The 27,931-nt window shown below is 47.3% G+C and overlaps 1 protein-coding gene across 5 annotated transcripts in view; it reads left to right on the forward strand.

The window, feature by feature from the left end:
• The window catches only part of LOC105469899 (EPH receptor B1), a 448,737-nt gene that overhangs the window by 55,041 nt on the left and 365,765 nt on the right, over window positions 1-27,931 (forward strand). Inside the window, exon 1 of one of the 5 annotated variants that reach the window (XM_071090945.1) lies at window positions 17,569-18,065. The exons of the other annotated variants lie outside the window; for them this stretch is intronic. The gene's annotated coding sequence lies outside the window, so the exon portion shown is untranslated. Of the gene's footprint in view, window positions 1-17,568; window positions 18,066-27,931 lie in introns of those variants that run through there. 5 annotated transcript variants of the gene reach the window in all.

The raw sequence follows: 27,931 nt of genomic DNA on the forward strand, positions 1-27,931 counted from the left end.
CTAGCTTTGGGGGTCAGCAGCAGTGGGTGGCCTTGACCTTTGGGGTTCCTCTTCCAGGAGTTCCTCAACTGCTTCTGAGGGGCTGTGTTCTGGGGCTCCAGGGAAGACAGGGCTGCAGACACTCAGAGCTGCCTCATCTTTGGAGCCACTTCATTCTTCTACCTTCTCCAATCCTCTAGGGCTCCTTAAATGTGCTACATTCCTTTCTTAAAAGGCCTCTTTCTCTTCCTTGATCATAAAATTGCCAAGGAACAATGGCTGTCATTTAAAACAGCAGCTTTAAAGCTCCTTCCCCACCAGTTACTGCCATTGTCATCTCTGTCCCACATCAAAGCAGCAGGAGCTCCCCAGAGAGAAAGGAAAGGTGGCCTCAGTTCTTCTCTGTGCTGTGGGATGAGCTAGTCTACTGGCGCTTCTCCATACCTGACCTCTGGCTGGGTGAGACCTTCTCTGAGGAAAAGGGGTGTTTCCAATCTTGCCCCCTGGGAATTCTCTCCTGGCCTGAAGGAAATGGGGCTCCAAGGCCCACAGGGTTGGGAACTTGATCTCACTGACTGTTCACTGTGGGGTGGGGCGGGGGATGGGGAAGTGTGGGGCAGGAAGAGGCCTGTGTCCCAGGCATGTGGTGAGAAGGGGCTGTGGGTGAGTCTGGGGGCTAACTTAGGAGTCTTGGTGCGGGCAGTTCATGCCAGCTCCAGAAGGCTTTGGAAATGTGTGCCTGAGCAAGGAGGAGCAGCAGGCATTGCCTGCTCCCGTGCTGGCTGTGAGTCTTCATTCCCTGTCATTATCTGCTCCACTCTCCATTCCCACAGCTCCATTCTTGTAGCTACTCTGAGGGCACAAGGTGGGTGCAGACAGTGTCCCCATGGAGCAGGGTCAGCTGGAGCAGATCCTTCTAGCCTGTTGGTGCAGAGCCAGGAGGGCGTTCATCTGCTTCCCCACGGGGGCAGCAGATGCAGCTGGAAGGGAAATTGCATCACAATGGAAGGATGGGCCTTGGCCAGGGCCTGGACCAGGAAAGGCCTTTTTCCCCTCTTCCTGGTTGGACCACTGCCTTCTTTCCTCCTGGGCTGAAGATCTGAGTGTGTTTGAGAGGAAAGGTGCTGGTCCTGTGTCCCTCCAGTGTCTGACTGGCTCCAGCGAAGGGAAAGAGAGGCTGGGGTCCTCAGGGCCAGCAGACCTTGTCTGGAGGGAGGAATTCAGGCTGCAGAAAGGCAGAGCCCAGCAGGGCACACCTGCCTCCTTTATGCGGTGCAAGCTTCTCAGGGACAGGTTTCCCAAAGTGACTAGGTCTCTGGAGAAACTCATTTCCAGGCCTCCTTTGGGGTCCTACTGTCAAATCCTCATAGCCTTTCCTCCCTGATCCCCAGTGCCCTTTGACCCGGATCCCCATCTCCCCTCTCCTCTTTGCACTTCTCCTTCTGGTTTGTCTCCCACTGCCCCTTTGCTCCCCTGGGCTTTCCTCCCTCCCTCCCTCCCCTGCAACTCCTCTTGCAGCTTCCCTTCCTTCTGTAGCCACCCATATATACTTTGGACTTTGTATGCATTGGTTTGCATGGGAAGAACACCTGGGCTCTCTTGGTCTCGGCAGTCTTGTTCCTTGGGCTACTGCCAGTTCCTCATGGGGGCAAAACCATGCTTACTTGCCTTGGGTGCCCTGACCCATGGACACTGTGGCCATTTTTCACTGCCTGACAAAGGAGAGTTTTTTCCTATCTCTGAGTTTTGTTCACATGTTAAGTCTTATAAAAGAAGGTATAGCTATTAAATCCTCTTTGTTACACATTTAATGAGTTATGTTGGCTGAAAACCATAAAATGGTGCAAAATCATGATAGCCTGGAAAAATACTGTAATCTTCTTACCGTATTGTAGCTTTGTCCGTGCTCAGAGCTCTGCTATTGTCTTTTCCCGGGCCCTGGAGGCCTGGTGTGTTTCCCTGGGCCTTAGGATGAACCTGAGATCTTAATGCATCCTTCTTTGCTAAATGTCTGTTTTGAAACTCTGCCCAAGGGTGGATTTTCAGTAGAATCCTAGGGCTACAAGCGTTTAAGTTCAGATTAGGTGCCCCACGCCCCTCCTGGCAATTGGCTGTGCACTTTACCCACCTCGGGGATGTATTTCTACCTATTTTAAGTGGTCACAACAGGAGAGTTCATGGCCATCTGGTTCCATCCACATGCCCCCACCCCTCACCACTGTCTGTCTCAATGTCCCCTCCTTTTGGTTGCCCCACCCCTCTGGCAGTCTGCCTCGACCCTAAATCTATAGCCACAGCACACCCTGCCACTCCCACCCTGGCAAACAGCTTTTCACAGATGGCTCTGTCAAATCTGGATGGGTTCCGAAGATGTTACTGGATTTGTGTAGCCCTCTTGTGCCAAGACCATATGGGGCTGCAGGAGAGAAGGGCACAGGGTCAGGCACTTATTCCTCCCTCTGCCCCGTATCTCCTTCGGGCACCTCCTTCATGGTATTTTAGTAATTCCTTGGTGGTGAAGTGATGGGATTTTGAAGAGGGTTTTTGTAGGTACATCCAACTGCATCAGAACACATCAGCCTCATCAGAAGGAGAACTGAAGTCCTGAGAACGCACAAAAGGAACATTTGGAGAGGGTGAAGTCACATTCCTCTGACACTTTGGGTGCAGGTGTCCGTGTCTGGGCAGTAAATGTGGTGTGTGTGTGTGTGTGTGTGTCTGCATGTTTGTGTGAGAGAAAGATAGATACACACTTATGCACCCTAATTATCTATTGGTATTGTGCAAAGAATGACTAGGCCTGTCTTCAGCACCAGGCCACTCATGGGATAAGGGACAGGGGACAAGAAAAAGCAGCAAAACAGTGAGGTATAAGTGGAGAAGAGTGCTGGACCAAGTTGGGGTATCTGAACCCTAGGACTGACTGTGCTGCCCCCTGCTGTGAGCATGTGGGTGAGTTGCTTTCTTTCTCTGAGCCTCACAGTCTCCTTCCATACTGTCAGAGGGCAGGTGGGGTCACTGCCAACTCTGACTTTCTATGACTGTCACATCTGAAGAAGAGGAAGCAAGTGGAGCCAGGGTCGGGAAGGAGAGAAAGAAAGAGACCAGAAATAGACAAAGCTAAGGAGAAGTGGAAGAGAAAGAAGTAGAAAAGAAGATGAAAGCAGAAGTGAGAGAAGTGGAAAGAAAAGGGGAGACAAAGGGAAAGGCGAAAGCTTACTTGGGGTAATGTTGTCAGCAAAGGCAGGAGAGGGAAGCACTTGTGAGGTGGCGAGTGCTGCTGCCCCAGTGTGACTCACAGGGCCTAGCCCTCCCTGGGTCACCCAGAGAAAGCCAGAGGAGGCCGTGGGTGCCCCTGGAGACTCCTCAGGACATGTAGGGGGTGGTGTGAGCTGCCTCTCACAGTGGAGCTGGAAATGGAGAGAAGTGGCAGACATGCTCTGGGGGTAAAATATACAAATTTTAGTGGTGGGTTGGTTGCAGGAAGAAGGAGAGAAAGAGAGTTGCCAAAGATGGCATTCAGGTTTCTGACTTTTACAGTCAGTGGATGGTGGTGTCACTTGTTGAAATGGGAAAGATTTGAAGATTACCTCTTTGGGTTGACTTTGAAATGGCTATGAGACTTGCGAGTGACTATTGAGAAGGAGATTGGATATGTGGATCTGGAGCTCGGAGGAGAGGTGTGTGTGTGAGTTCAAGATGGAAGGTGGTGGCCACATTATACAGATGATGAACCTGCCTGCAGAAGCACCATAGCCCAGCAATCTTCTTGACCCCCTCTTGTATGGATGGAGAAAAGAGAAGGCTTTGGGGAGGAAGAGAAGGCTTTGGTCTTCCCTGCTCAGGGCCAAAGCAGGGGTGGAAAACAGAGACAAGGGTTCCATATAGGAGCAACTTCACATCTCCTGCAGTGCATTGTCCTCAACCAGGACCGAGAGCCCATCCATCATGGAGTCCCTCCTGGGAACCCATACTCAAGCCTCCAGATCCTTTGCTGCAACCACCCAATACCAAAAGTGAACCTTTTTGGTGTGTGAGCAGGTACACACGTTCCTCTCCTGCCTTGGAGATTCACTCAGGGCTCCCATGCCAAAAAATGGTGGTGTCCTCGCTGCAAGCCCTGAGGTGATGTTGGGCTGGGCTAGGTTGAAGCTCCAGGCATATGACGGGTCTGGGATTACTGGGAGTAATTGTGCGATAGGAGGGCACAGGGCCTGGCTCATGGTAGGTGCTCCATGAATATGTGTGGACTGAACAAATGTCTGCCTGAGTCGGTTTGACTGCAGTCCCTCTTGAGTGGAGGAGTAAGATTCTGCTTGATGATTTAGGGGCTGAGCCAAGCCTAAGAGGAGCCGTTTGGGAGGAGGAGATGATCTGTGTCCTGGTCTTGATCCTCTAAAGTCTCCCTCTAGATTAAGTCAGACCCACCATGAACCCGGCTGCATGGTTTCCACTCTTCAAGGATTTGCTTTTATTGCACTGCATTTTAGTGAGATGCCATCAGCCTGCACTGAGGAGCTTTAGAACAGCCTGTGAAACTTGGTGGTGTTTACTGTGAGGGTGTCGCTGACAGCATTCATTGCATCACAGAGTGTCCTCTCCGTGGGGCCCCATGGGAGGTATTTGCCTCAGGCTTCCATATCAGGGACAGCCAGGCTTCTCTGAGTAATCACTTTGTATGTCCCGTGGACCCCGTGACCCGTGTAACTGATCAGGTTTTCCTCATCCATTGACTGCTATAAGATTGAGCTCCAAATGCATGGCTTGGCCATAGAAATTGAGTTGTTTTAGCCTCATCATGGGCGTCAATTTATGTCTTTACTCTTGGCTTGGCTTTCTCCTTCTCACCTATTTTTCTTTAGAGATATTTTTGTTGCCTTTTTTTGTATTGTAAAACAAATATAGATTCTCTATAAAAAGTAAAGAAAGTATAGAAAAGTATAAAGAAAAAAATGAAGTGAATTATAATCCCCTGCCCACTCCTTGTGACAATCTGTTAAATTTTGTGTTCAGCTTACCTGTCTCTCCTATACATGAGTGCACAACACACATATGTGTGCACATACACATGTACACATGCACATTCACGATAGTCAGAAATTTGATCTTATTATCCGTGAGGTTTAGCAACTCTTTAAAACTTTAGTAATACATATATATTTTACCTGTTTGCTTATATATCTTTTAGTATTTTACATAATCCTTGTAAGCCACCTTAAGTCTTCTAAAATAGAATAGGTTATAAATATAAAATGTAAGATTTAAGCCAGAGACTTCCAGGCAGGCTTTGAAACCCAGATGGAGGAAAAGGCTGCAGAAATAATCTGGAGAAGAGTCTGGAGAGGCTCCCCAGAGGCCAGAGACTTTGGACTGGGGTGATGTAGCTGCCCTGCATGGGCTGCCTCTAGTCTTTGAGGGGGTTTCAGACACACTGGAGAGAAGCTCAAAGGTGTCCTTTGGGTTGCACAGACACACTGGAAGAAACTCACCTGCTGGACCTCTAGGCAGAGCCTCGGGGTAACTACATGGTGATAAAGATGCAGAAGTATGCACCCTCTGATGCTCACCAGTCATCTGCACGGAGATATCAGAAGTCGCCGCAAAGCAGCAAGATGGCTCCTGGTGCAGACTGAGCCATAACCTGATTGAGTACTAACTATAATGGGGATAATGTCTTAGAAATTCCTTCTGATACATTTTTTTTTTCAATATCTATAGGCTGTTTTCTTTCCCACAGTCCTTCCACCAATGATGTCATAGGAGGGGGGAGGAAATATACCCTAGAACAGGGAAAAAGAAAGCTAGGACCTAGAGAAGCTTCTGTTGCACTGCAATAACTCATGCTATTGAGCACTCACATGGTGCCTGGCACTCAATTGAGTGTTTTGTGTTTTCATCATTTAATCCACGAGGCAACCCTATGGGGTGGCAATATTATACCCATTTTATGGATGATCACATGGAGGAAGAGAGGACTCAGATAACTTATTCAAGGTCATGTGGCTACTAAAGGGTGGAGTCAGGATCCCAAGTCAGGTGTCCTGACTATAGGTAGCACCCTTAATCCGCGAGGCTCCAGGTCCCACAAAGGAATACAAATAAGGAAGCCCTTCTGGTTCCTAAAAAAAGGTGGAAAGCAGGAGAGGAAGGCAAGGGTGGAACTGAGTGCTAGTGTCCCAGCACCCTACCTTGGGATTGGGAAAGGTGGTGGGGTGTCATGGGCTTTGAGACCTCTAGACAAGTTTATGGGCGTGGGAGTGTGGAGAACACCAGCAGACAGGAGCAGGCCTGGAGAGGGACTTCATGGGGAGCAAGGTGGCAGTGTATAGGCACCCCATGGCCCAGTGAACTAGGCACCCCAGCCTCCCCTCAGTGTGGGTGGAGGCAGCAGCTGACTGCCACATCTCATGTTCCCCACCATGAGGATAGCTAGACTTTCCTGCACCCCACTCCTTGAGGTTGTAGAAGAGAGTGCAAATGATCCTGAGTACATCTGCAAAGAGATTCTTTTTCATGGGAAGGCATGGAATTTTTTTAAACTTTACAGTATATTTCTCTCTGCCATCAATAGAGCTGGAGGCTGATGAACAAGAAATCAAATTGTAGAACTGTTTTATTCCATATGGTAGCCACCAGCCACGTGTGGCTGCCAAGCAGCTGAAATGTGGCTAGTCCCAACTGAGAGGTGCTGTCAATGTAAAATGCACCCTTGCTTCTGAAGACTTAGTATGAAAAAAAACAAGAAATGTCTTGATAATTTTTAGTCTGATTACATCTTTAAGTGGTAACACTTTGGACATAATGGAATAAGTAAACTAAATCATTAAAACTAATTTCACCTGTTTTTACTTTTATTGATGTGGTGACTAAAAATTTAAATTACCTATGTGATTTGCATTATGTTTCTATTGGACAGCACTGTTTTAGACAAGGAGGAAGGTTGTAAAAAATAAAAAGAAGGAAGGTGAGCTGTTTGCACATCTCACTGAGCTGTGTGAATTTGTATTGCATAAAATGCATCTAAAGAAGGAATGTATCCTTCCAGAGGCAGTGTTTAGGCAGGTTCTTTTGGTTGTGGGAATTGAGACCTTCTCAGGCAACTGGGGTGGGGTGTTGTGGAAAGGGCCTGATGCCAGGAAACCAGGGGAAGCCAAGTGAGCCGTTCTTGGAGGGCAGGGAGGTGGAGAGCTCGACTAGGGCGGGCTCCTGGGCCCCACAGCCAGCATGCGCCTGAGTTGCCTTGTGCTCAGCCCCTGTCCGCTTCCCACTGGCATCGGCACTCCTCTCAGTATCTTTTCCTCCCTCTGAGTTCCTTCCTCTTCTCTGCTTGTCCCAGTTCTGTCTTGTGTCTTCCCTGAGCCTGGGCTTCTCCTGCTAGCTGCCTCATACTTGCAGGTCTTGGTTCCTACTTTAGATACAGGCAGTCTGGTTAGTGTGATTCACCTTTTCACCAGGATGCGTATGCGCCACTGACTGGCTGAGGATGTCAGCCCTGGGGTCCGTGCCCACTCCAGTCCACTCAGTAGCTCCTCCTGTGCAGATTCCAGCTTGGCATGTGCGTCTGAGCAGGGTAAAGGAAGTTGGGCCTGGTGGGTACTGTGGTTGATTGGGGGTAAGGACGGTTACTCATGGGAATAGAAATAAAGACTGTGTCTACCCCAGGACCATTCTGGGAGGCAGTGCTCACCCCAAGCACCTGTCCTGAGTGACACTAAGTACATCCCAAGGGTGCAGATGAAGGCACAGCCCACTGGAACCTGGGCCACTAAATCTTTAAATTTTATACTTTATTCCCCTCCTCTCTGTTGGATAATGTGAACCTCCATGCAGGTGGTCTACAGGGAGAGGGATGTGCTAGTGAGTCTAAGTAGGTATTCTGGCTACCTGGATAAGTAGTAATTTTGTTCAAAAGCAATACATTGGCATCTTGGTTTACACATCAGTCTTTGTGAATGTTATTAGCATGAGTCAACACCCCTGTTACCACAAGCTGTGGGTCTGACCTGGTTGGGATTATTTCATGAAGCATGGCACCACCTTAGCAGGCCTTCCTGGAAGCCCTCCAGGGCATCTTAGCTTGTGATACTCTCCACCTAAGATTCAAGAACTCCTTCAGGCTGAGGACTCTTTCTGTTGCTCTCAATGGCAAGCTTTATTGTTCTATCATCATTGTCATCGTTGTCGTCGTCATCATCATCATCATCATCATCATCATCGCTGTTATCTCCAGAATGCTCCTGTAGGTTGGGGTGATATGCACTCCTTGCTTGGGGCCCCAGAAACCTGTTCTATTACCATTCTGAATGCTCATTTTGTCCCCTATGTGGTAAGACTTGATGCCGATGCTTTGTATGTGTGTCTGTGAGCACTGGCAATGGCACGTGGAAAGGCGTGTGGGGCTGCCATAGCTGAGTAAACAGGGAGAATGTATCTGATGTCCAGGTAATTACTGCTGAACATCTGTTAAATATGGGGTCTCATTGATGGCTGGCATGTTAGGCAGGGAAGTGATGGTGTGTTTGCACTCAACATGGCAAGGGATGATTTAAAATCTGTTTCCATCAGCAGCCCACAGAGCAGCGCCAGTGTAAGTTATGGAGCCTGGAGCTTATGTAACCTGAGTGCCAAATCACCTCCAGAAAGGGCCACAGGAAAGCATCTCTGCTCTGGAAAGGCTGCTAGAAATCACAGTATGGAATGACAGACCCCTTGGAGCTGGTCGAATCCACTCATCCTACTGTTGAGGACACTAAGGTGGAGTAGGGAGGGAAATGACCACAGAGTCAATGACAGAGCTGGAACCAAGGCCAGCTGGCCAGACTTTCCAGCCAGGAGAGCCCCACAGTGGGTCCCCAGAACCCAGTCTGTCTTGGCAGAGTCCCGCAGGGGCACTTGCTGAAGATACTGGGCCTCTTCCCACTGGGTGAGTGAGAGTCCCTGGGGTGGGGCTTCAGCTGATTCTGCCACACCACCACATATGGGGAAAACTGCTTATATCACAGCCACCCTGCCCTCACGGTGAGTGAAGTGAGCTGAGATAGCGGGACCAAGGGAAGCAGGAATTAAGGGAGATTTATTCTCCAGTTTATAGGGCTTTTTCTTTTTCCTGTCTACTTCCGAGAGGTGGAAAAACACCTTGGACTTCTCCGTGGTTTCTTGAGTCCTTCTCATCAGGATCTCTCAGTTAACTGGTTTAGATTCCGACACAGAGACATGCGATATGGTATTTCTCTGCTCCTTGTATCTTTAATTGCACCTCCTTCAATCTCATTGTTTGATGGTGACCAACCAGCAGAGAAGAATTCCTTGCAAACATGGTCTCGAGGGAGTTAACCAGGAGGATTAAGGGAAACTCACCTTGGGCAGCAGCCCTCACCCCACAGCCATCCTACTCGATGTTAACCTGGGAGTAGTGGGAGATTTCTAGCTTGTTCAAGGCCATTCTGGCCAAGGTGTATAGCAGATCTGGATCCTGATCTGGGTCCAGTGGTCTCAGACTTGGGATCTCTAGAGGGTTCGTCCCAGGGTGTTGCTCTATGAAACCTGGAGTCCCCAACCCCCTGGCTGAGACCCAACTGAGCCTTCTACTGGAACCTGCAGTGGCTAGTCACAGGGCTTCATAGCATCTTCCCTCTGAGTTTCAAGACCCTGGCTTCCGTCCTCATGGAGACTGCCAGCTGCCCCATTAGGACTTTGAATTTCTCCTACCCAAGAGCAATCCTTCATCCAATTAACAAGCAGTTATTTTTGTTTCCCCTTTTTAGGTAATGATTTTGGTTAGAAAATCTCTAAATTCATTTTTGACTCCTCTTCTATAAATTGTATAAATTTCTATGCACATACAAATTTATACGGTTGCAATCATAATTTGGTATCTTGCTTTTATTCTCTTCATCATTTTGTTGTTAATCTTCTCTTTGCTTTACATAGCCTCTATAATTTCCTTTTTTTGATGTCTTTGTAATAGCCCATCAAGTGGCTGTATAATATTTTAACTATTCCCCAGTTTTGTGAAACTGGAAATAAATATGTATTTTGCCTTTTTTCATATGGCTTTTTCTTTTGATAAACACTGAAGATTGTATATTTTCTGAACACTTTTTAGCTGTTGAAAGTGCAGAGCTGTGTCATATTCAGCTGTAACAAAAGAGAAGGGGTGGACACACACACACACACACACAGACACACACACTCTCTGGGAAAGGGGCACAGGGATCGGCTGACCCCTCAGTCAGTCTCCTGTTCTGGAAGCATCTCTGCCACACTCAGTGTTAAGGACTTTTGTGTTAAAGATGCATGGTTTTCGTGTTCTCTGGCACCTAAGTGTAGACCAACTGCTTCATCTGGTACCCAGCCAAAGAAAGGGCCCATCTGTTCCTAGGCTGGTTGGAGACACGGAAAGACAACACATTGTCTCCAGCACAGTGCCCTCCTTAGGGATTTTCAAGGGCGGTTTTGACTATATGCACCTTCCACCCTAACACTGGCATAAGAAGCAACTCCACTTTATGCTTTGAAAAAAGATTTCTTGGCCGAGCGTGATGGCTCACGCCTGTAATGCTGGCACTTTGGGAGGCCTTGGAGGGTGGATCACTAGGTCAGGAGATCGAGACCATCCTGACATGGTGAAACCCTGTCTCTACTAAAAATACAAAAATTAGCCGGGCTTGGTGGCAGGCGCCTGTAGTCCCAGCTACTCGGGAGGCTGAGGCAGGAGAATGGCATGAACCCGCGAGGCAGAGCTTGCAGTGAGCCAAGATCATGCCACTGCACTCCAGCCTGGGCGACAGAGCCAGACTCCGTCTCAAAAAAAAAAAAAAAAAAAAGATTTCTGTGAGTGACATGAGAGCATCTCATGAGTCATTGCAACCCCCAGTACACCCTGGCTCATCCCCAGATTTAATAGGTGAAAGTAGTACTACAAGGTTCAGTGTTTCATTTGCATGTGTTTGCTGCATGTTTTGTTTTACTATGTGTGTTTCTCTAAGAAGCACTTAGTAATTGCCTGGATATGGAAGATGCAGTGAGTGGAGGAGTGCAGGGAAGAACAGGGTCCCAGGAGGAAACCGGTGCATTGGAACGCGAGTTAGAGGGCAGGGCTAGGTCTACAGATGTTGGAATCATAGTGCTAAGGGTGTGAGTGTGGTGAGGAATGGGGCAGGGCATAGGCACATATGTACAGAATGACATTAGTGTTGGGGGGGCAGGAAAAATGAAGAGATGTCAAGTAGAAAGATGATAATGCCATTCAAGAGTTGTCAAGGGCCAGGACATTTAAGCAGAAAGCAGCTGAGGACATTACAACAGATGTGGCCAAGACAACCAGGGGCAGAGAGAGCAACCGCCAGGAGACAACCTTGGCAGACCTGTTTCCTGGCATAGTGGTATGGACTCCACATTTTGGGGGATGAGGAGGGAATGTGAATGGATAAGGAGACAGTGAACCTCCAAGTGTAGACTTGAGACTTTCAGCAACCATACTTAGAGAATTTGCAGTACCAGCTAGAGGAGGCAGACAGATTTCAGAATAAGGAAAAGTCATGTCAGCTTCCAGAAAAGAAACTTAAGCTGAGGAAAAAGTGTGTGAAAGAGTTAGGGAAGGGATGTGGTGGAGAGTATGAGGGAGTGAGAGGGAATATAAGGAAGTGGGAGGAGAAATCAGACCCCACAGAGGTGGGAAAATGTGTTTAGTGCTGTTAGGCTAAAAGAATAGCTTGTTTGGGGTGGGGGGAGGGAGAGCATCAGGATAAGCAGCTAATGCATGCGGGGCTTAATAAGTAGGTGATGGGTTGATAGGTGCAGCAAACCACCATGACACACGTTGACCTATGTAGCAAACGTGCACGTCCTTCACATGTATCCTGGAATTTAGAATAAAATAAAATTTAAATTGAAAAAAAAGAATAGCTTGTGTGTTATATGGTCCTCAAGCTTCTGCCCACAGTCAAGCTTGGGTATTCATTTTGGAGGGGTGAAGAGAAGCCCTGAAACACATGAACTTAGTAGCCTCCCATGAAGGCCTTCAGGTGGGGCTTTGCTGCACAGGGATTCCCGAGAACATTGATCTTGGCCTTCCTCTGCCCCTGTACTCAGCTCTCAGATCCCCAGATCTTCCCAAGCATCATAGGTGAGGGAAGGGGGATGGAGAGGCCCATGGGCAAAGCCCCCTGGGTATCTAGCGCTGGGCTCAGGGCTGGGAGAAGCACCTGGCTTGCTGGGCGGCTCTTTGGAGGCAGGAACAGTTGGTGCAGGTTTGGGGCTGGTAGGGGATGATGGAGAGGGACAGGGAGACAGGAAGAGCAGTTTGAACTGGGTTCAAAGAGGGTAGTGTACTCCATGGGTGCATGGGTGTCCTTAGCCTGTCTTCATGGTGCCCTGAAACAGACTTTCTTTTTTTTTTGAGATGGAGTCTCGCTCTGTCGCCCAGGCTGGAGTGCAGTGACCAGATCTCAGCTCACTGCAAGCTCCGCCTCCCGGGTTTATGCGATTCTCCTGCCTCAGCCTCCCGAGTAGCTGGGACTACAGGCGCCTGCCACCTCGCCCAGCTAGTTTTTTGTATTTTTTTAGTAGAGATGGGGTTTCACCGTGTTAGCCAGGATGGTCTCGATCTCCTGACCTCATGATCTGCCCGTCTCGGCCTCCTCAAGTGCTGGGATTACAGGCGTGAGCCACCGCGCCTGGCCCTGAAGCAGACTTTCATATGTCTTAACCACAACTCTTTCCCTGGGGGTACAAACCTGCTTGGTCATGGATTTATTTTTCTGAACAAGCTATGATTCCTTATTTTGTTCAAATCTTGTAAGCTCAAAAAAAAAAAAAAAAAAAAAAAAAAGAAAAACACCCAATTAGAGTAAAACTTTAATTAAATCGAAACACTAATTAAAATATATCGTCAATTAAAATAAAGCACTAATTAAAGTGCTGCTAACAAGCAGCAGCCAATACTGCCCAGGGGTGGAAGCTCCAGCCTTGGTCGCTGTGTGGCTCAGAGGATCTGGTTGGACACGTTGCTGTGGCTGTTGGGGTTTGGGGATCAAGAAGCTGAAGGCTGGCCTTGGGCCCTAGAAACAAGACATCCATTTTGCTGTGTCCTCCAACCCCACGGCACTGTTGACGACCCTCCCGTTCCTCCTCCTGGAGCCCACAGGGCTGTCCTTGTTGGGCCCAGTGTAAGAAAGACTGTGTGTCACACACAGGGCTTCTTGTGTGCCACACCTGGCAGTCACCTTGACTCAAAGCCACACAGGCATATGTGGGTGCTGGTTTTTCTTCCCTTTGGCCCAGTGGAATATGGGGCCAGCCTCAGTGGTATGGCTTTTCTGAAAACAACTCTGTGTGTGTGGCTTTGCTACAGGGCTTCCTGGACAGAAGCTGGGGTGGATCGTGGGTTCCCTTGACCTGGCACTCATGGCCTCATGCCACCTGGGTTTTCCTACGTGTCTTCTCTCATCTTCGCCCATGCCTGGGCATACACTGCGCACGCTGCCTCTGTGTTCTGCCACAGCGGTTTCCTGGCTAACTGGTAAGTTACTGGAAGGAATAAAGACGTTTCTTTAAAGCTGGCCCTGGCAACAGTGCTCCCCAAGGCCCTGTTAGGTGCATCTTCTCATTGTTCTTGTATATCTGCTGGCCTGGACTGACCTGTTTCGCATCATACTGCAATTGCTTATGTACGTAACCAATGAAATTTTTTTGTAGAAGTCAGAGTTTAAGTTAAGAAATAGGATTAACTGGCCGGGTGTGGTGGCTTACACCTGTAATCCCAGCACTTTGGGAGGCTGAGGCGGGCGGATCACAAGGTCGGAGGTCGAGACCATCCTGGCTAACACAGTGAAACCCCTAAAAATACAAAAAAATTAGCTGGGCATGGTGGCGGGCGCCTGTAGTCCCAGCTACTCGGGAGGCTGAGGCAGGAGAATGGCGTGAACCTGGGAGGCGGAGCTTGCAGTGAGCCGAGATTGCGCCATTGCGCTCCAGCCTGGGTGACAGAGCGAGATTCTGTCTCAAAAAAAAAAAAAAAAAAAAGAGATCAAGACCATCCTGGCCAACATGGTGAAACCCCATCTCTACTAAAAATACAAAAATTAACTGGGCGTGGTGGTGCATGCCTGTAGTCACAGCTACTCGGGAGGCTGAGGCAGGAGAACGGCTTGAACCCAGGAGGTGGAGGTTGCAGTGAGCCAAGACTGCGTCACTGCACTCCCGCCTGGTGACAGAGCGATGCTCCGTCTCAAAAAAAAAAAAAAAAAAAAAAAAGAAAAAAAGAAATAGGATTAACTTGCATTTTTCTTGTGTTGTAGACTGCATACTTTTAAGGATAGCAATTGACCTTTGCTGTTACATTTTTATAATTAGTCATCAACTCAATCTTTTAGAATATTTTACCCTTCTAAGAAAGAGCTCTATTTCAACAGGAAAAATGTGTGAAAAGAGACCCTCTTGTCTGTGCCTAGCAGTTCCCACCTGGGGGGTTGCGGGGAGGCTGGGATCATGAGGCTATGACCTGGGCTCCTGCCTACCTGGTACAAGCTCACTTCATGAGCAGAAAGTTCTTAGGAGTAAATCAATAGCCTCATGTGCACTTTCTTTTAAACCCAGTCCCCTTAAGTGGCAGCAAGCACCACCTGGAACAAAAGAAGGAAGAAATTAGGTAAAAGCAGAATCAATATTGGTGCTAGGTTTTTAAAGACTTAACAGTCTTTTAGGATACTTGGTTTGGGGGAATGGTAGCTATTACTTCAGGGCTCTTGGAACAAGTTTTTAGAAAGAAACTCAGCATTTTTTCATTTGCTCTTTCACCACAAAGCCTGGAAATAGAAGAGGTGGTATAGCCTGCAAAGCACGGCTCCTTCTTTCTTGCTGGTGTTGCATCGTCATACCCAGTTTCATGTACAAAGTGGAGCTCAGGAAGGCCAGGCCTGCCGTGCTGGCATCCTGTTCTGTCCAGCTTCCTATGCCCCAGACTGCTTTCTAGCCCTGGCTCCTGGGGAGTTAAAGCAGATAATAAAACTGGGAAACTTGGCTACATCCTCTTCACAGCCACACAGTAATTTTCATCAGGTAGGCTGGTGATGGTGGGGTTCAGGGACAGAGGGGTGGGACAGAGGGGTGGGAAATCTACAGCATCCCTGCTGGTGTCAGGATGATGGCTCTCTCATTGGAAAAATGCTCTCAGGAAAGTAGCGCATCCTGTCCTCTGTCATCTAAGAACAACAGAGACGATGGTTCAGCCACAGCCCTGCTCCCTAGCACGGGGCCTTTGTATGTTTTATGTGCCTCCACCAGCCTCTCTTCCGAGTCACCACTGCAGTTCATGGCTTTTGTGTGGGGTTCTATTCACCTCCTTTCTTTTCATCCCCTGTTTTATGGGTTCTGAAACATGCTCAGCCATCCTAATGTCAGGAGAAGGTTCCCAAAGGCCAGGGATCTCATTCCAGGCCATTTGGAAGTGTCTTGACTTTGGAAAGAGGCTGGCCTGTTTTCTTCCCTCAAGAGGCAGCTTGCCTTCTGTCTGTCTGGATACCTGTGCACACACATTCCTGCCTCTGCAAGCCCCCTCTGCTCTCCTGCTGTCCTTGGCCTTTTCTAAACCTTGTCTCAGGCCTGACTGACAATTCCCTCTCATTCTGTTTTTGCCCTCTCCCCCTGCCTCCCCTTTTCTCTCTTTCTCTTAATAGTTCTGTTTCTCTACTAAGCCACAGACTCAGAGTAAAAAGGCATCAGTGAACCTGAAGGAGGGAAATGAATTATTTTATCTCTCTGAAACATTTTCCTGCTTTTGCTTTTCTGAAACCCTTTTCTACTTGCTTTCCATAAGAACAAAATATTGCGGCAAGGGGGAGACAATCTCATCATGGCTGTGAAAAAGAGGGAGGCAATATGTCAGGGGGTAGCATGGTTTGTTTCTTCAGCAGAGCAGATGTTTTTGCAATACCCATCCCCTGCCATCCTGGGTTGACCATAGGGGAGGTGAATACAGTCCATGGGTCTGTTCCGGCGTGGCTCACATCCACCTCCTAGTGCATCCTCCAGACCTGGAGTCCCTGAATGGACCTCCAAGAGGTCAGGGAACTGAGATGCTATGTGTGTCAGTGAATGTTCCATGAAGAATTTCAACAGTTTTCCTCAGATTCTCAAAAAGGTTCAAGATCTAAGACTGGTTTTCAAAAATTTTTGACTGTGACCTATAGTAAAACATAGGTATCTTGATCCTGTCTCACACACGTTTGTATGTGTGTGTGCGCATATGTGTGTGTGTGTGAGAGAGTGAGTGTGTGTGTGTGTTTTCTGGATAGATATCTATATATCTGAAACAAAATTCCCAAAACAATGCTTACCCTTTCTACATGTAAATCAATGTTATATTTTCTATTTTGTTCTCCTTTGATTCTATTAGAAACTATCTTATTTTATTTCATTGAAAAGTACTAATTGCAACCCATGAAACTGATTTCATGTCTCAGTAATGAACCACAACCTGCACATTGAAATATACTGATCTAAAGGAAAATGTTAGGAATCACTGATTTGGGGACTGTCATACATCACTAGTGGGAGTGTAAATTAGCACAGTTCTTAATGAGGACCTTTTGTCAATATCTATCAAATTTACAAATACATATACCCGTTAACCCATTTCTAGGAATATATCTTACAGATATTCTTATACTTGTACAAAATTATGTTCAAGATAATTCTTTGCAGCATTATTTATAATGGCAAAAGATTGGAAACAGCCCAAATGTCTATCATTATAGAACTGGTTAAATAAAACGGAACGTCCACACAATGGAAGAAATCTGCAGCTGTTTAAAAAAAAAAAAAAGGAAACTCTCAATGACCTGACTGGAAAGATTGCCAAGATGAATTAAGTCAAACAAGCAAGATGCAAAACGGAGTGTTTCATACGTTACCTTTTGGATGAAAAAGCAAGTAATTAAGACTGCTTATTCATATTTGCTTGTATTATTAGGTTCAACCATTTGAAATTGCCATTTTTAAAGGTTAAAACGGTTGGATATTGGGAAATTCATATGGTTCAACATCATATATGCATTCAGGAAGGGGAATTTAAGAAGCTAATTTATCTGGAGAAAGGTGGGAGGAGACTTCTCATTGGGACTTGTTTAAAATAAGGAATCTCTGAGCAGATGGTTAATGGTAAAGGACTGGGGGTCACCCTAAGCTAAGGCAGAACGAAAGGCAGCCCCATGCCAGAGTGAAGGGTGAGCAGAGGCTGCCTGCCCCTGTCCTGATGCCCCTGTCCTGATGCCTGAGTCCTAGGGAAGGTCAGCCTTGGACAGTGAGCAAGAGGCTGGGAAAGCTGGACCGGCAGCTGACGTCTGCTTCTGTTTACCTCCTTTGTCATTTCCTCTTTCTAGATGTATGTGGAAGATATGGTGAAAATGATTTAGAAGTTTAACTTTTTCAAAATTTGAAATTTCGAATGCAGTTGTACGTGACAAAGAGTCACTCAAGGAGTACTGACTGCTGTTGGCTGGAACTGGTGTGGCTGTTTACTTCTCAGAGGTGGGCTTAAGAGGGTTCAAGACTCCAGAAAGCTGTCCACGGGCCGTGCCCACTTCTTTCATGCCCAGTACCTGCTGCCTGCTGCCTGTTCCTGATGGTTAAGCTCTGTGAGATTCCTAAGGTTCTAGGATCATCTGGGAAGGTGTCTTCAGTCATTGGCCACTGCTGGAGTGGGGGTACAGGGAGAACTGGGAATAGGGCCTGGTCTGTCCACTCCAAAGCCCTTGCTGATGTTTTTTTCAGGTTTCCAATGCCAAGGAGGAACTCTGGGCAGCTGGCAGGATGTTTATCTAGGTTTTTGCAGGACATGTAGTAATATTTACCAAGGCACTTCACTTTGATGAAACAAATTTGTTTTCATCAGCATGCGGAAGACAGATCCATCTCTCCAGGGGCAGAGACACATACCCTAGGCTCCCAGAGATTCACATATGGGCCTGGCCCCGTTCGTTCCTCACCCTGGGAGCAGAACTGCTAAAGGGAGCAGATAACCCTCTTGCCCACACATCTCTTCGAAAACTCCACAAGGGCAGAAAATCAACCTCAGAAGGCCTTTGGTAAGTAGGAATCTGGGCTACATGGGCCAGCCTGTGGCTGTTGAACACATTGAGCAGCCCATTGTGTCACTAGATACCTGGGGGCTAATCTCCTCCACTGAGAACGGGCAATATATGTTTGTATAGATGGGAGGGGGTGGCAGTGTTGGGAGGGCCACAGCCTAATTGCCTCTGAGAAGCTTCTTTTTATACTCTAGGTGTGGGCCAATCCCTCTTGTGGGGCACATTCCTCCTTGGAGCCTTAGGAATGCCTTTAATTCAGTTACAGTTGATTTTAGTGGACAGAGATCCTTATTATCTCTTCAAAAACACCATGTGTGGATGTCTTTCTAAGTTATTCATTTAGGGGAGGTTTTACTCTCCCTCTCATTTTCTGCCTATGTCGTACCTAACACCCCACTGCTCAGGTGATGGAACCAGCATTTGGACTGTGCTCAGTAAAGGGGTTGGTGCTGTCCCAGTGGGTCTCTGTGCAGTTAGTCAGGACATGCTGGGCAGACGGAGTGGAGCGTGTAGGAGCTGGGCAGGGGCCGAGTAGGAGGCTGCTCCAGTGAGCAGCCCGAGGGCCTAGGTGAGAGGAGCAAGCAGGTGACAGGGAGTGAGAGGTGCACTTGGCCTGGGGAAGGAGGAAGCAACAGGCTTCAGCAGTAGACTGGCTATTAGAAGTAAGAAGACAGACATGACTCCACCTTCAACTTAGTGATGGAAAGTGGGATGGGGAGGAATCTTGGAGAAAAAACACTGAATGAGTTCAAGATTGTATTCCAATTTGACTTATGATGTGGATGGAGGTTCCCATTCTCCATCTCCCTCAGCCCCTATTAGCCGCCCTTGGCAGTTCACTTCAAGTTTGGAATTGGAGAGTAGATTGGTCTCCCAGGTCATTGAGGGAGATGCTGTGGGAGTTGTGTGCTGTGGTTCTCACCTCCTGGGCTCTGGAACCAACAGTTTCTTCAGTCTGTAATGGAAAAGGAACTGGGAGAATTGGGATAGAATTGGAAGCAGCAGAGGGTATACTCTGAGGACAGTAAGTAAAGCCCTCTAAGCATGAAGTTCAGGGAGATTTGAAGAAGGGACTCTGATTCCACCGCCGCCACAGAGAAGACTAGGGTTAGAGGAGTCACTGATGGATGAGTTAAGGTTTAATGAAAAGATACCCAATTGTCCTTAAGTGCTTATCTTTCTTTGCCTCTTGTTCTTAAATTATGAATCAGATTTTTAAATGTGGACATGATTAATGCTACTTAAGATCTCTGGTTGGCTGCTCTATCAAAGAGTTATATTTTAGCTTAAAATGCATAACTGAGAGGAGGCTCTTACCATTTTTTATCAGTTAATCACTTGTGCGTAAAGCTCAGCTGTTTGGACCCTAAGGCCATAGACGGGGGCACCACTGCCCTGTGGGTGGTAATTTACCCTCATGACCACAGAGTAGTTTGGAGAAAATGAACTACCCCCTAAGTGTTGCTGCTGTAATACGCAATGAAGGTTACAAGGAATACAGAGGATCTTATGTTTTTCCAAGAAGGAAAATTGATTTGGAAGGTGAGATGGGAGAGAGGAAGTAAGGTGCTTATGCCAGGGGAGGGGGTGATCTTAATCTCCAGGCACATCAGGGAGAGGCCATGGAGAAACTGATCTTTGAAGAGGGAAAGGATCTTGGAGGCCTTGAGAAATGGAATAATGAGTATGAGACTGACTCAGTTCAGTTCAGTAGACATTTATTGAGACCTACTATGTATCAGGTTCTGGAGATACAGACAGGAAAAAAATATGACATCCTGGCTTCAAGTTGTGCACCACATAATGGGAAAAAAGGCTGACAAACAGTGGATATGATACACTTGTGGCTTATGCAATAATAGACATTTGCACAAGGCACAATAGGGACCTCCTGATGGGAAAATAATGAATCCATGCAGTGGGCCTTGCTGTCGTGCTGTGCCCACTGCCATCCTGTACCATTGCCGCTTGGTGCATTTGAGGCTCTAGGCCTGAAGGGCCTGATAAGCTCTTACCTGAGACAAGAGTAATTGGATTCAAATCTTATCTCTGCCTCTTACAAGTTTTGTGGCCTTGGGCAAGCCACTTAACATTTCTGTGCCTCAGTTTCCTCACAGTGATACTTCACAGGGTTATTGAGAGGATTACATGGTGTTACATAGTGTTAGCTTTGATGATGATGATGATTTTGATGTGGAGGAGGAAGAGGAGTGGAAAGAGAAATAATCTAGGAAGTAAAACCGGAAGGGAGTTTTTAGAGGAGAAAAAGCCAGGCAGGTGATAGAAAGCCCAACCCACTTGACTTAAGCAAATAGAGAATTTATTAACAGCATACCAGGAGAATTAAACAGTGCCGTGGATCTGGTTTCTTGTTGTGCCTCATGTTGGTTGCTGTCTCTGGGCTGATGCCATTCTCAATAGACTCTGCATGACCTCACCATAATGGCTGCTTCCTGGGACTACACCTTCCAGGGGGAATTCAGTGGGAAATAATAGCAAGAGTTTTTGTTCATGCACTCCCAGGAAGAGCCCTTGGATGGACCCTGGGAGGGTTAAGCCTGTGTCCATTGCTGAACCACTCGCTGAGGTCAAGGGGATGTGATGCCTTGGTTGGCTGAGTGATTGGAGGCCATTCAACTCTGGTGATCTGAAACACACCCTCTGCAATTTCCGTCTCTAGCTTCTTTTAATGGAGTGAGAACTTCAAGACTCTAAAGCAATTTGAGTGCAACTCTACTAGATTTTTAATGACATTTTGTTTCTGATCTTTTAGCTTTGTCTTACCGTATACAAAAGTATACTTTTTTTTTTTTTTTTTTAGCAACTTGCATTTGTTGGGTTTTTCCAAAGCATTCAATTTATTGTCATAGAAGCCGCAGCTCTTTCTTTTTACATGCATACTTTATTGGTTTATTAATATTTAATTAAATTACGTTTTATAATGACAAATACAGCTGGCAAACAGGTGTGGGGACAAGCGCAGCAGATCTTGGGTAAGCATTCTATTTAACTCATGGGACACACATGCAAGGCTATCCTGAAGCCATTCTAGGGCTGTGAGCACTGGGTCTGTGCGTTTTACAGAGCACAAAGAAAGAGCATATAGGCAGGCAAATCAGTTAACGTTATTTAAGAGAGTTATTAGTGCTTGGGTCTGCTTTTGGATGGTTGGCATAGATGGATCAGTTGCAGTGGATGTTGAGAGAGTGAGCTGGGTCTATGTGGGAGATAAGGTGAGCTCAGGCCTTCCTGAGGGGAACCAACAGTCCAGAGGGAGGCATGAGAACTTCGGCCCACATCTAGACCTAATGATCATGGCCTTTGGCCATCTAATCTGAGCAAGGAAGACACCCCAGGCAGAGTTCATAAGGTCAGGGTGGGGTTGTTAGGAAGGCATAGACCCCAGCCTCCCCACTCTGAGTATATTTAATCAGGGCACGAACAAAGGGAGAGGATACCATCCTCTAGCCCTAGATAGCAGAGCAAAGCAGGAAGTAGCCCTAGTTCCCAAAGGGGAGTTTCCCTGGCACCAACTGGGGAATATTCAGAAGCCCACTTAGAAAGGCCAGGACAGCACTGATTCTTTTCCCAGGGACCCAGCCAGACACAACAAATTCTGAATCCTCCTGGACCCTGGACAGGGACCAGTACCATGAATCCCGGCATTATCTAATGCTGCCCCAGATTGGCAGCACAGCCTGATTATCAACTGTGACATGCTTGGACAACCCAGCCTCTGAAAACCCAGCCACAGGCTGAATAGACTCAGAAGTTCTGTCAATACAACAGGGACAAAATACCTACTGCACATAGTGTTGTGAGGGTTAAATGAAGTACAAATCACCAAGTTTCCAGTACAGAGTAAGTACTTAGTATCTGCTCCCTCTTAGCCATGCCTGCCTGTTTTTATACTGTATGTGAAAATTGAGGCTCACAGAAGTTGAGCAGCTTGCCTTGTTTATATGGCATAAGAAGTACAGTGGAGTCCCAAAGCTTCCTCTTGTCTTTCTAGCCCTTGCTTGGTCCCTTATACCAGGCTGGCTACTGTCTCTCTAATACCTTGGGTGCCCCTCAGGACCCTGGAGTGGGTAGCCTGTGAGCCCTTCACCATGGGTTACCACATCCTGAGAAAGGTCTCGGCTTCATAATGTAGTAGAGATTAGAAAAGCGTAGGCTAGAGGGAAGCCATAAGAATACCTTGTCACTAAAACAATATCGGATAATGACCTTTTAAGCCAGCTGCAGCTCAGGGAACCTGAGTGCAGTCGGGTAATGATTACAGCTCAGGACCTAACGAAGAGATCATCACTTATTTATAGGATTGCTGCTTTCTTGCTTTTATTGCATGTGTGCCCCTGTGTCTAGGCAGGGGGGTACCTTTCATAATCTGAGCAATAGATGAGTCAATTTGGCTGATGCTCTAGGCAGGGAGGGCACCTGGGGTGAGGGAGTGAGGTGTTGGGCAGGTGAGGTCCCCAGCCACTGGAGTGAGGGAAAGAACAGCAGGCTCTGGAACTCCCAGCACCTGGCTCGAAGTGGATTCAGTTTCCAGAGACAAACCAAGTAGATGTGAGGCTGTTGTTCTCCTTCTTCACCATTATAACAATAATGACCATATTCATTATTTGTCATTTACTATCATTATTATTGCTTTTATTTATTGAGTGTATTGCACTTCATGTTCCAGGGATCCCTGGGTGATCTCAGCCAATCTTGGGACTCTAAATACTATCTAGACACTGATGACTCCTAAACTTGCTTCCAGCCTAGTCTCTTCACTCACTGCAAACACGTAGCTTCCCTTTGTCCTTAGATCTCTCTGCTGGGATATCCAAGAGTCTCCTCTACCATGTTATGTCCAAACGGGCGCTGCTCTTCCCTCAGTCTTTCTAACACTGTAAATGGCATTATGTTCTACTGGGTTGTTCTAGCCCCCAAACAAGGGCCATTTTTAATCTCTCCCTCATCCAGAGGCTCTCAAATGGAGCCATGTGGTAGCCAGATAGCTTCATAGGAAGCACAGGATGCCGTGTTTTCATGTGGTGACACGGGGGTGGTCAAATTGCCCTTCCCTCTGCCCCTGTTACTTGCATCTGCTCTTGCTCCCCGGTGGAGGTGATCCTTTTTGCTGTACATTTCTTGACTTTCTGGTCCTACCTCTTTGTTTTCCCTCTGGTACATTCTGTTTGTTCTGAGCCTCACCTGATGCCTGAGAATAAGGGACAACCTCTCACAACAAATTGACAAAGGATGCCTGTGTTCCGGGTAACTGTTTTGCCTCTCCAGGAGGAAGCTGATTATGTGTCTGCTCAGGGGTCTCCAGGACACCTCATGGAGCAGCAGCCTCAGCGTGGTTAACCCAGACTCTCGTAAGCACATTTGAAAGATAATTCCCATTCGAGGGAGAGGCCCTTTGTGAACAGTCTTAATTCTCCCTCCCATTGCCTCTTCTATTTCTTGTAATTTGAATCTAGCACAATTAATCAGACTGTAAAGGAGTCCAGGAACATTAAGCAGAATTTGCCATTTTCATGCAAAGCTGAAAGACATGGCTATTTCACATGTAGTGATTAGACATTTTTATGACCAACCTGTCACATTACACATCACAGATTTCCAATAAATAAAGCAAAGCTAGAATGGGGGCTGCCAGTTGAATGACAATCCAACTAACAATATCGTGGACAGAACAGTGCTTTCTTGACATCCAATTTACTCAATTACATGAGTGATCATGTCACTCTCTGCTTAAGCTCCTTCAATGTCTTTCCATAAATTATAATGAAGGGTGAATACCTTAGTACTTCCCCCTCCCCACATCATGCACTTATCACAGAACACTGTAAGAGAATATTCCTGTATGCCTCCCCCACCAGACTGGGCATCCCACGAGGCAGGGAATACACCTTATTTTTCCTGGTATCCTTTGTCTAGCACAGAGCCTGGCATCCCAAGAAAACCCAGTAGAGGTTTGCCAAGTGAATGAATGACTGAATGATCAATTTGAGATACTGTAGACAGGGACAGGGATGGACTGGGGAATATCTCATGAACCAGGCATGGCTCATGTTTTAGCCACAATTCACACAGTGACATTTCTAGATGTTTGATACATCACCTGAAATTTTCTATCTCAGCATAAACTCTTAAACTAGAGCCATTAAGTTAGAATTATGCCATTTTAACTACCTGTGCTGTGACAGAGATTGAGAGATCATGCACAAGAGAGAAAAAGGAGGGAGGGAGGGAAGAGAGCAAGAGTGAGAGTATATGGGAGCAGGCTTCAGAGTGAGTAGGGGCAGGCAACGATTCCTCTGTGTGCTGATTCCCTTGCGCTCTTTGTGGCCTGAACATCTTGCTGCTCTGAGTGCTATTAAGGATTTGTAATTTAGACTGGCCTTTGAACTGAATTCACCCCACCCTTTCCCCAAGTAAGAGAAAACTCTTCTAGTGTGTATCTGACAAATATGTATGACCCAGATGGTTTGGGGATTCCTGCTGGATTCATCAGCATTCTAATAGCTGACAACAGTAATTGTCTTTTTACCTAGTCTGCATCTCAGCAGTAATAGTGTATATATTTATTGGGGAAATACGGCTGTGGGGACTTGTTACATGCTGTTGCTAATTTACAAGTGTCTTTGAGCTGTCTGTCCTGCACCTAGTTGATGGTCTTCTCCTTAGTTTGATTTAACCCCAAACCTTGCTGCCATTCTAGAGAAGCAGGGTTTGTACAGTAGTGCCATGAGCCAGAGGGCCCTGGCCATGCATCTGTGTTAGCAGGTGGGGTCAGATGGCATGTCCTGTGATGGCTTTAAGAAGGGAAGTGGGTGTGGGGTTTAGGGCAATGGAGGGATCTCCAGTGTGGGTTGGAGAACAAAAAAATAAATGTGAACAAGACGTGGTCTCTCTTCCACTCAACTTCAGGTTCTAGTTTTGGTGGAGTAATCCTATTATGAGGTCATGGGGCAGTAGTTTGTCACTCAGGTTGGCAAGGAGAGACTGAGAAAGGAGAATGGGGAATCCTCGTCTCCACAAAAGTGTTGACATAAGCAGAAATTCAACTGCTTCCTTGGGTTGGTTCTTGGTGGAAACTTAAACATCAGCAGAGTTGGACAGACTGTGTTCACCAGGGTGGCTGGGTGGGCCTGCAGCCACAGGATGATTGCAGGAGCAAACAGACAGATCTTTGGATATTCTTTAACGTAATCTCAAAATTTGGGTTTTTCGTGGAATACTATGCAGCCATAAAAAGGAATGAGATCATGTCCTTTGTGGGGACATGGATGAAGCTGAAAGCCAACATCCTTAGCAAACTAACATAGGGACAGAAAGCCAAACACTGCATGTTCTCACTTATAAGTGGCAATTGAACGTTGAGAACACATGGACACAGCGAGGGTAAAGCAAACACCAGGGACTATTAGGGGGTGGAGGGTGAGAGGAGAGAACTTAGAGGATGGGTCAATAGGTGCAGCAAACCACCATGACACACGTATACCTATGGAACAAACCTACACGATGTGCACATGTATCCCCCCTTTTTAAATAGAAGACATAATGGAAAACAAATTTTGGGTTTTGAAATAAAATATTCACTTGAAATATTGGCAACAGATTCTAAAAACATTATCCACTACTCTGCCATCCCCCAACCCCCTCAAAGTCTGTGAGCAGCATTGGGATGGTGGGTCCTTTGGCTCCTGGAGGCAGCAGGCTGGCCTGGATGACCGGCAAGACTCCTGCATTGACAGCCTCGTGGGTGGGCAGTGACTCTCCACTTCTTACCAGGAAGCACAGAGATCACTGCTAATGGGGAGACACGTGCCTCTTTCTTCTTGAGAATTATCAGGAGGAGCATTCCCAATGTGTGGGCCATGTTCATGATTGTAGTTACCCGATGGGCTATTTATAGAGTGTGGGCCTCTATCTCTGCAGTCATTGCTAAGCCCTCCCTCTGCCTTCATACCAGGCGGAGCTGGCATTGCTGTCTGCCCCTCTTAAGCTCAGAGCCCCTGATTCCGTTTGAGGGAGACAGTCACTTTGTTAGCTTTTCTCTTGGTTGTCTGACTTGGGTAGCCAGTGGGTAAGGCTTTTGCATCACTTCTGGGGTGCTTTCCAGAGCTCAGCTCCTGGCATACTTAGGAACTCATCTCTGAAGAAACTGGCCTCTCGTGGTGCTTGCTGGCACCCAGACAGAATCTCCAGGGGTGGAGGGCCCTGCCTTGTTGTGCATGGCAAGGAAGCCCGGCAGCTCAGCTCAGACTCCAGGGCATGTGGCTCTGCGGCCTGGAGAGAAGCCAAGTGTTGTTCGTGATCTCTTTCTATTTGAATCAGCCAGAAACAGCTGACCTGCCCACCTGGTGTCTCACCAGGGCTTTGTGTTGGTGGGCAGAGGGGAGCAGAAGGCCAGCTGGGAGGGAGAGATTGGGCAGATGGAGGCACTACCGGCAATGGAGACAGGGGCACGCGGGCAGTGTGAGAGGTCTCAGCCCCCAGGTCCCCCGCGGAAGGCCGGAGCACTTACGGAACTGCAGGGAGTGAGGAGTGGTTGATGGCCTTTAGAAGCCACCAGGGAAACCCGGATGGCATGATACTATAGAACTGTTCTGCCCCAAGCCTCCATATTAATGGTGCCACGGTCACAGGCAAGTTCCTCAGCACTTCTGAACTTTGGTTTCCACATCTCTAAAATGTGGATAATAACTGCCTCTCAAGGTGGTGATGAGCTAATGTTTGTGAGCGGGCTGGAAACACCATAGATCGCTGTACCTGAAATGATGATTATGTTTAGCTATTTTTTATTCCACTTCTCGAGTACTTATTTTCCTTCCAAGTTTTTAGAGCAAAAATTTTAAAGACATCCCAAATGGAACAGGTCAGGGAAGTGGCCACAGGGCCTCTTTTGGGCCTTTGTCATCTCCTCTACCCTCTCAGTAGCCTCCCGGCATCCCGCCTGACCTCCCCTGAGCCAGCCTCCACTCAGCTGCCAGAGAGAGCTTTCTAAACTGCACATCTGGTCTTGTCCTCATGCTGCTTTGCAACTTTCCGTTCATAATTCAGCTTTTGCATAGGAAATATGCACTGAGTAGTGTGCTAGGTAGGGAACTTGGAATGAGAAGATGATGGGGTATAGTCCCATCCTCCAGCATGTGGTCTAGGGCTCCTCAGCCCCTGTGGGATGAGAGTCATGACTCCCATGTCCCCTGCCCACTTCCCCAGCCTTATCCGTCTCCACCCCTTCCTCACCCACAATCAGGTTAAACTCACCAGTGATGACTGGACAGTGTGCTGTTCTCCAACCATGCTCAGGCTGATGCTGGCCTCCCCATCTTTACCTGCACATCTTCAAGATGTCCTTTCTTCCTCCTTCCTCCCTCTTCATTTGTCAGTTTCTTGCCCAGCCTGTAGGGCTCAGTCTTTATAGAGTTGCAAGTGATGGAAATTCAACCCAAAACAGCTTAAAGGAAAAGGAAATTTATTACTTCACAAAACTGAAAAAGTACATACTTTCTGACACTGCTGGATCCAAGTGCTCAGGCAACACGAGGACCTGGACTCTCCCCTCCCTTGGCTCTGCTGTCTTCTCAATAAGGCTCATGCTTAGGCAGGCCCCTAAGGTGGTGGCCAAGACAGCTACCCAGATGTTGAGATTTGAAATGCAGACAGTACACGTCTTCACAGTGCCAGCAAAAGGCTGCAGGGAGAGGCTCAGTAGGCTGGTTTGGGTCATGTGGCTAATGGTTATGACTGGGGTGATAGGTTGGGATGGGGCCAAGTGTTTGAGGTAGAATGGGAAGGGTATGAGCCTCACTGAGTCGCGAGAACTGAAAGTGGGAGAGAGTATACTACTAGAGTAGAAT

The sequence above is a fragment of the Macaca nemestrina genome, chromosome 2 (genome assembly GCF_043159975.1).
Source record: "Macaca nemestrina isolate mMacNem1 chromosome 2, mMacNem.hap1, whole genome shotgun sequence".
NCBI classification, from domain to species: Eukaryota; Metazoa; Chordata; class Mammalia; order Primates; family Cercopithecidae; genus Macaca; species Macaca nemestrina.